At 35.1% G+C, this 9,670-nt stretch overlaps 1 pseudogene; it reads right to left on the bottom strand.

Moving 5' to 3' along the window:
• Window positions 1-5,356: 5,356 nt before the first annotated feature.
• Window positions 5,357-9,545, bottom strand: LOC103009960 (ubiquinol-cytochrome-c reductase complex assembly factor 2-like; annotated as a pseudogene).
• Window positions 9,546-9,670: the final 125 nt, after the last annotated feature.

Genomic DNA, 9,670 nt, shown 5'->3' on the forward strand with positions numbered 1-9,670 from the left:
TGGATAGAAACAGGTGCCAGGAGGGGGCCTGTCCTAGGAAGGATAAGTCAAGTCACCTCTGGGACAGTGGGAAAGAAAAAGAATACACTAGTCATGCCAAGAAGAATTTGTAAATGTCACTTCATGAATCTTCACACTCCCTAATTTTCTCATGCAAACATCGTAAAAGCTAAAACTAAAACTGAAATGACTAAAGGCTTATAATCTTAAAGGGATAGTAAGACTCAAATTTTATTTGTCATAAAATTTTTAGTTGAGATTTCAACTCCAGTTAAAATTTTAATTATCCTTGAGGTAAACTGTTATAATAATGGCCCCAGTGAATCCATGCCCACTGGGTATTACACACACACACACACACACACACACAAAATGGATTCAGCCATAAGAAAAAATGAAATCTTGCCATTTTGTGACAACATGAAATGACCTTGAGGGCATTATGGTAAGTGAAATAAGTCAGACTGGGGAAAACAAATATACAAACTTCCAGTTATAAAATAAATGTCCTGGGGATATAACATGCAGCATGATAACTGCAGTTAATAATACTGTTTTACATACATACTTGAAAGTTGCTAAGAGAGTAGTAGGTCTCTAAAGTTCTAATCACAAGAAATCATTTGGTAACTATATATGGGGATGGATGTTAACTAGCCTTACTGTGGCAATTATTTCACAATATGTACAAATATCAAATTATGTTGTACACCTGAAACTATTATAATGTATGTCAGTTATACCTCAGTTTTTTAAAACAAGATGATGATGTGAGCAACACCAAAAGCATAATCCATGAAAGAAAAAAAACTGAAAAACTGAACTTCATAAAAGTTAGAATCTGGGGCTTCCCTGGTGGCGCAGTGGTTGAGAATCTGCCTGCTAATGCAGGGGACACGGGTTCGAGCCCTGGTCTGGGAAGATCCCACATGCCGCGGAGCAACTGGGTCCGTGAGCCACAATTACTGAGCCTGCGCGTCTGGAGCCTGTGCTCCGCAACAAGAGAGGCTGCAATAGTGAGAGGCCCGCGCACCGCGATGAAGAGTGGCCCCCGCTTGCCACAACTAGAGAAAGCCCTAGCACAGAAACGAAGACCCAACACAGCCATAAATAAATAAAATAAATAAATTAATTAATTAATTTTTTTAAAAAAGATGGAGATTTGGAGATAGCAGGTGTTCTCAAATGAGACAGATTAAAAAAAAAATCTTCTACTTTGCAGAAGATACTGTTAAGAGGAAGACAGGCCACAGACTAGGAGAAAATATTTGGGAAATATGTATCTGAAAAGAAATTCTATCCAAAATACACAAAGAACTCTTAGAATTCAAATATAAGAAAACAATACAATTAAAAATTTAAGAGACCTAAATAAATACCTCATCAAAGAAGACAATGGATGAGAAATAAGCATATGACAAATGTTTGACATTATTTGTCATTACGTAACTGCAAATTAAAACAACAATGAGCAAACACTACACACCTATTAGAATGGATAAAAGTTTTTTAATTGAGAATACCAAATCCTGGCAAGGATGTAGAGAAAAAGGAATTCTCATTCATTGTTGTTGGGAATGCAAACTGGTACAGCCACTCTGGAAAACAGTTTGGCAGTTTCTTAGAAATTTAAACTCTGTCTTACCATGTAATCCAGCAGTCACTCTCCTACATATTTACTTGAAAACCTAAGTCTACACAAAAACCTGCTCAGGATGGTTTATAGCAACCCTATTCATTATTGTCATGAGTGGAAGCAACCAAAATATGCTTCAATAGGCAAATAGACAAACTGTGGTACATCCATATACTATTCAGTGATAAAAAGAAATGAGTTATCAAGGAATGAAAGGACATGGAGGAATCTTAAACATTTTGAAGTGAAAGAAGTCAGTCTGAAAAAGCTATATATTGTGTCATTCCAATTATATGACATTCTGGAAAAGAACAAATATAGAAATGATAAAATGTTCAGAGCCAGGGATTTGGGAGCATGAAGGAGGGGTTGAATAGGTGATTCTTTTTTCAGGTGTTGAAACTATGATGTATGATACTGTAATGGTGGATACATGACGTTCTGCATTTGTCAAAATCCTTAGAATGTTACAACATAAAAGCCAAACCTTAATGTATGCAAGTTCAAAAAACATCATTTAAGACAACAAAGGATCTGAAAATGGACTACAGACTGTGACAAAAGTATCCATATTAGAAACATATTGAACAGCATTACTGAAAATGGCTGGGATGTAAAGGTGCTGACCTTAGTAACTTTAGGTATGAGTGGCTTCTGTAAGACTAAAGGCAAAAGGAACTGAACGTGAACACTGTACTCTAATTCATAAAGTTTTGTCCTGTGGCAGTATGAGTTTAAAACTCTGACACTGTTATGCATGTATACTGAAACTGAGAAATTAAATGAATTGTGGATTACAGGAACCTGATTTCTCACTGTTGGAGTATTTACAATAAGCAAAAGAAATAGCCTAGACTGACTGATGTGGTAATAATCTTGAGTTGAAGACATCAATATGAACTCATATGTACCATATATGAATAATGAGGGATAGATATACAGCTATTTATGGCCATGTGCATGTACATGTGTTGCTATACAGACATATTTTCTTGCTATTCCAGCTTAGAGGGTCTAGAAGAAATGATAACTCAGCAGCAGTGAGCACACCCAACACCCAGACCTTGATTTCTAATACCTTTCTCCAATAAAAGGAACCAGAGATTTTTTGGGAAAATGACTGATTATAAACCTTGGTAGGAAATATACAAGCTGAACCTGGAGCATCTTGTATTGCCAGAAAATAAGAATGTACAGAAAAAGCACACACACATATACGTAAATACACACACATTGATGGGCATAAGTTAAAGAAACAAAGAAGCCAGCTGAAAGCTCCCAATGGCCAAAGCTGAAACAATTTAAGCAAGAAAACCAATAAAGTAGTATTAGATTATAACCCTAAGTATAAAATAGTCATGAATTCATACTGATGTAAAAGAATGGTTGAATACTTAAAGAAGAGTAGGAGAAGAGACAAATCTGCTATGCAAAAGATTTCCAAATACTTTATATAGATACTGTGCCCTCAGGAGGAAAAGCATAAATCCATTTCCTAAGACGAGGCTATGCATAGTGTCTTTTCTTCCAAAGACTGAAATATGGAGTATAAAAAAGGTTGGGTGGGAATAACTTTGCAGTGGAGAAACTTGACAAATACTACCTTAGAGAGATGATTAAGATTAACATCACCAATGATAAATCATGTTAATAATGCATATCCTTGGTATGATATGATGAAGATTTACCTCTGTGGTATTCCTCCCTAAAGCCCAAGCCCAGTCTACTCAAGAGGAAAACATTAGAAAATTCCAACAGATCAGTATCATCCAAAATACCTGAAAATTGCTCCTCAAAACTGTCAAGTCCATCCAAAAAAAATAAGAAAAATCAGAGAAAATGTCACAGGCAAGAGGAGCCTAAGGAGACATGACTAAATGTAAAATCATATCGTAGGTGGGATCCTGGAATAGATGAAGGATACTGGGTGAAAAAAAATAAGGAAGTATGAATAAACTGCAGCTTTAATAATAAGAATTACATTTGAAAACAGCTCATACAGCTCAATAACAAAACAACAAACAACCCAATCAAAAAATGGGCAGAAGACCTAAATAGACATTTCTCTTAGACATTTCTGACATGTTCAACATCACTAATTATTAGAGAAATGCAAATCAAATCTATAATGAGGTACCACCTCACACCAGTCAGAATGGCCATCATTAAAAGTCTACAAGTAAATGCTGAAGAGGGTGTGGAGAAAAGGGAACCCTGTTATACTGTTGGTGGGAATGTAAATTGGTACAGCCACTATGGAGAACAATATGGAGGTTCCTCAGAAAACCAAAAATAGAATTACCATATGATCCAGCAATCCTACTCCTGGGCATATATCTGAACAAAACTATAATTTGAAAAGATACATGCACCCCAGTGTTCATTGCAACACTATTTACAGTAGCCAAGACATGGAAGCAACCTAAATGTCCATCAACAGAGGAATGGATAAAGGAGATGTGGTACATGTATACAATGAAATATTACTCAGCCATAAAAAAAAGAATGAAATAATGCCATTTGCAGCAACAGATGGACTTAGAGATTATCATACTAAGTCAGAAAGAGAAAGACAAATACCATATGTTATCACTTATATGTAGAATCTAAAATAACACACAAATGAACTTATTTACAAAACAGAAACAGACTCACAGACATAGAAAACAAACTTATAGTTACCAAAGGGGAAAGGGGGTGGAGGAGGGATAAATTACAAAGAAAGAAAACAATTATATTTGATCATTAATTATAACAAGTGTACCATACTAATGTAAGATGTTATTAGGGGAAACTGGGTGTGGGGTAAATAGGAACTCTCTTTACTATTTTCTCAGTGTTGCTGCAAATCTAAAGCCATTCCAAAAAATAAAGTCTATTTTTAAGAAGTTAATGTGGCAAAAGATAGGTTCAGAAAAAGAAATAAGGAAAACTGAGAAAAATATTGCCTCTGATAAAAAGATGTAGAAAAATTCTTAGTCATTTAAATCTCTGAAGATACTGAACTGCAAAGAATATGAGTGAAATGACAAATAATCAAGTGTATTTTATATTGTACAGAATATTTCATATTATTAATAACTAGTACATTCACTAAAAATTATATTCTCTTAGGTTTTTAAAATATATATATATGTAAACATTGATTTTACTGAATTTGCTAGTTTGTGAACAGACTGTTATGGCATATATTTCCAAGATTTGAAGGAGTTTTTATTACTAGAAATTATTTTTTGGCCACTAGAGGAAATAACAGCTTCTGAAAATGATATATTCAAAGTTAAAAATTGTTTAGGATTATATTAAATAATTTAATACTATGCTGAATAATCTTTATTCCTTCTGTATATTCATGGAGTGGGATATTTTTAGACTCTGCATATAATTTATATAGTTTATCAAAATTATATATGTCTGCAATAGGTAAGCTAATTTTCCTTGCTTAAAAAGTTCTGAGAAATATATGAAAAAGAGAGAGAGAGAGAAGCCCCTGACATTCAGAAGCTGGTCTGACAGTCACATCTAAGCCATTTATTCTCCCATTTGATAAACAATTTCACAATATACCAATTTCAGACAAGGTTACTCTGAGACACAATCATGAAAAACAGCAAGGCCACTTCATAATTTTGTCTAAGAACAAACAAAAACATGGTAACTCCACCACCCACAAGAAAACACTCTTCTTGTTCAGACACTAAACGAGTTCCTGCTACTTCTTTACCCATAGAACTGCCCCTGCTTTCTGACAGTGTTCATTCCTGAGGGCGGTCTCTTCCTTACACCCTTTCCCAAATCACCCAACCAGAATTTAAATCCCATCGCAGATTCTTTCTCACACCCTCTTATAAGAAACTCCACGTTCCTCCATGGTGTATGCTCTCCTTCGACGAGGTGAGTACCTGATTTGTTCACATCTGGCATCACAAAAAATAGAGAACCTTTACAGTTCAGAAGATCTAATCAGCAAATTCTCTCTGTAAATTACTTACCCTTGGAAAAAAGTTAGCATACTAGTTCTTTCAGGGTATTAAAATAACTACTAAAATAACTTCTCAACAGAGTTTATTATAATAAAAAACACTTTTTTTGGTAACTGCAGAGCAGATTGCCATCTTTCTCATCCACTTGGCCAGATCTTCCCAGCCACTAAACTTGTCCTGTTTTCCCCTCTGTCTTGCGTCTTGCTGCTCATCGCTCTGTTTGACTTCTCCATTTATAAAGCGTGAGCAGTACCAACACAGAACAGCCTGTTACAGAGGCTTAGTTCTTTATCAAGGCAAAGTTTCAAAGATTCCTGAACTGTAAGAAGGGATCAGATCTACAGTAAGAGGCTGCCAGAACATAAATATTAACCCTATGTGTGCTTTAAAGTAGGCTGTGGTGGTTAGAGTATAACATGAAAGTGTTATGCAAAATGTTTATTCTTGTTTTAGAAGGACAAAATTCAAGGATATTTCTTATCCTTTCTTCTAATGATGCTAGAGGTTCTCTAGTGCATTCAATTCTGTATCTAACTCTTATGCTAACAGTTTGTGTAATATTGGGCAGCCATATAAATAGTTACTCAGTTTCTTTCTCCTTTAATAAGTATCCATTGCTTTAGACAAACTGGACTGAACAATGTTCTTAAAGAAATAAAAAAAAAACTGGGTATCTAGTTGTTAATCAATTTGTCTACTTATCTATCATTTATCTGTTCATTCACCCATCAATCCATTTATTCATTAATCTATCTAACTTATTGATTGCCTGTCATTTATCTCTTATAATTGAAGTCCTTGCTTTGTTGGTTTATCACCTGTGTCATATGATTTGGAGCAGGTTACCTCTCTAACCTCATCTCACACCACTCTCCCACTCATTGGGCTCCATCACAGCTGGTAAAGTCTGATCTTAGGAGCTTTGCATTTTCTCTCTAATGCCTGGAAAGCTCTTTGACAGATAAGTATTTGGCTTTCATTCTGCTTTTCTTCAGGTCTTCAGTCATGTGTTACCTCTTCATGAGAATTTCCTTGAACCCTTCCTAAAATTATGTCCCTTCTCCATGACACTTCCTATTCCTAATTCTCTACTTCCTTCTTCTGCTTAAAACAAATATTATAATTGTTTTATTTATATATTTTACTTATTTTGTCTCTTATCTTTCTCCTCAACTAGAATGTGAGCTCTACTAGGGCAGAGATGTCTGTTGGTTCAGCGCTGCTTCCCCAGTGTCTAGAATGGAACTTGCCCATAGAAATCTGCATTAAAAATTACTTGGATTCATGGAGCTCTTGAGAAGATAAAAAGACATGGTGCAAGTAAGGTGCTTGCCACTGAACCTGATACAGACTATAGACTAAATAGATGGTACACATTGTCTTGTATTATTTTATATAACTTCATTCAGAGAATACTTACCACCACCATGAAACTCAAGTACTCATCATTCTCTTGGAGGGTATTATTATTATTATTTAGCTGTTATTAGAGAAATTACTAGGTTTTAGTCAGAGACTATATATAAATATATATATAAATATCCACAGATACTAGACATGACATCATTATATTTTTACAAGAAAATGTATTTTGAGTAACTTACCATAACTATGAGGTTATGACTTAAGTAACACATGACAATAAGTTTCAGTGGCATTTGCATAACTATAACTCAATCATAATATTCATAATCAAGTCAGAATCACTGTAGATAAGTAGAGCTTTCATGAATGCAGTTAATTAACCTTAATTTACAAATGAGTGCATTTAAATAATAATTTTGAACTTTCACCTAGTAGAGAAAAGCAACACATTATTCTCTATCAATTTTAAATAAAGTATCAGCTCCTTATAGAGTAAATTCATCCACTTTTTCTTGGTGTTGGAATATAAAATAAAATGTGTATACCTATCTAATGTGACATAAATAATAGGAGTGACATCTATGATGATTAGTCATATGATTGCCTATGCCTCTTAAAATTATAAAATTGTAGCTTCCAGTCAGAAAACATTTCATGTATTAAAAGCATCACCAACTAAAATATAAATCATGAGTTGTGGTACAACTTGAACGGAAAATGTGTATAGTATATACATGGAGGTAATGCATGGTAGTTTCTAGTATCTGGTTTATATCAGGGACAATATTATGAAACAACTAGATAATTTTTGGTGAAATAAAAAAAGCTTTAAATAAAAAGTTTAAAGTACTAATAGCCTTGTCTTTTTAATTTACCAAGAATGTGGATTCGTAAGTCAGAATGCTTCTCTTTTAACCCTGGAAGTATGACTTTGAGTAAATCACCTCACCTCTCCAAGCTTAATTTTTCTCTTATTTAAAAGAGCAATAATATTATAATCCACATAATCTTTATACATATAACATTATCCACATAAACCTTTTTAAAAATAAGTATTTAATAAATAATAGTACTAGTAGTAGTTATAATCATAGTAATAGTATTTGCAACAGGGGAAAGACTAGCCTTACTATGATACTAAAGATACTAAGGAACTATCCTTGATAGTTCTTTTCCTCACATTTATGAGTCTTGCACCTCTTGAAGGGGAGAATTACAAGGTGAGAAAGATACCCCCTTGTCCCCAGGTTGGGTCAGTCTTCTCTGTAGATCCCCAAGGAAGCAGCATTGCACCAACCCTGTGGCTTCCCAAACACAAACCTGGCATGAAATCTATTCCGTTTGTCCCAAATTAGATTACTATCATGATGTCTGTAAACTAATGAACATGTAATCTGTGTACAAGGAAAAGGAGGTGAATGTGACACCCATCTTGCTATTACTCTGCACACGGTAATACCTGATGTCTCTAAATCTTGGTCATTTTATGTATATCGTTTGGGTGGCACTATCCCATTGACCAATCTAGTCTCTAATTAAAAGCACCTATACAAGGAGGTAACAGTTTGCTGTCCTACATGGAAAACAAAGAAGTTTAAAATCTGACATTATGCCCTTTTTTAATTGCTGGGTGAGGAAGTTTCCACTCTAGGTATTCAAACAGGCCAGTTTCCAAATTAAATAGGGCTGAAAAACAAACTCATTGTGAGAAAAAGTACCTCTTATGTAAGAAAATTTAGACTGTGACTTTATTTTACTGTTCCATTTTTTTTAAACATCTTTATTGGAGTATAATTACTTTACAATGGTGTGTTAGTTTCTGCTTTATAACAAAGTGAATCAGCTATACATATACATATATCCCCATATCTCCTCCCTCTTGCGTCTCCCTCCCACCATTTTAAAACATATTCCAAAAATAACTATTTCAACACTCAGTATTATATATAGGTATGTGAGAATGGATACATGTGTATGTATGGCTGAGTCACTTTGCTCTGCACCTGAAACTATCACATTCTTAATCAGCTATACTCCAATATAAAATAAAAAGGTTAAAAAAATTATTATAGGTATATGAACTTTTTTTTTTTTTGGATGGAGAAATCAGGGCATTTTATTGATGATGGCAACGTACACGACTTCACGCTTAGGTAACGCGGTCGTGATAAGGCCCTAGCCCAGGCCTTATGCTTCTCCTCAGGATCCCTGGGGGCAAACTTCTCCTGCAGTTTCTTCCACACGCCTTTATTCATCTCCTTAAACTCTTCCAAGGTATCTGTGGACAGGACCAGTTTGTATTCTTCCAGGGACAGGCCACTGAAGCTTGTGTCTCTGGGGCGAGGGTACTTGTGTTTGTAGTAGTTTGAATGGAGAGGTGCTAAGCTCTCGTACTTCTAATCACAGGCCTCAGGCTCTGCAATCTGGGTGTTCTCTCCCTCCCTAAAGGCGTGCACTACCCGCTCCCACTGATAAGCACCCAAGTCCCGGCCTCATTTGGTCTCGTCCACTGGCCATTCCTCACAAAGTCTGAGAAAATTCTTGTAGCGGCTGGCCGCCATTTGGGGCCTGAACTTTATTTTTAAGAGTGCTTTCAAGTCAATTTATCAATTCCCCAGAGATATAGGACACATTTAATTAACAGATATATTTTATAAATGACAGCACAGAAGAATGTGAAAATACT

The sequence above is a fragment of the Balaenoptera acutorostrata genome, chromosome 2 (assembly GCF_949987535.1).
Source record: "Balaenoptera acutorostrata chromosome 2, mBalAcu1.1, whole genome shotgun sequence".
In the NCBI taxonomy this organism is placed as follows: domain Eukaryota; kingdom Metazoa; phylum Chordata; class Mammalia; order Artiodactyla; family Balaenopteridae; genus Balaenoptera; species Balaenoptera acutorostrata.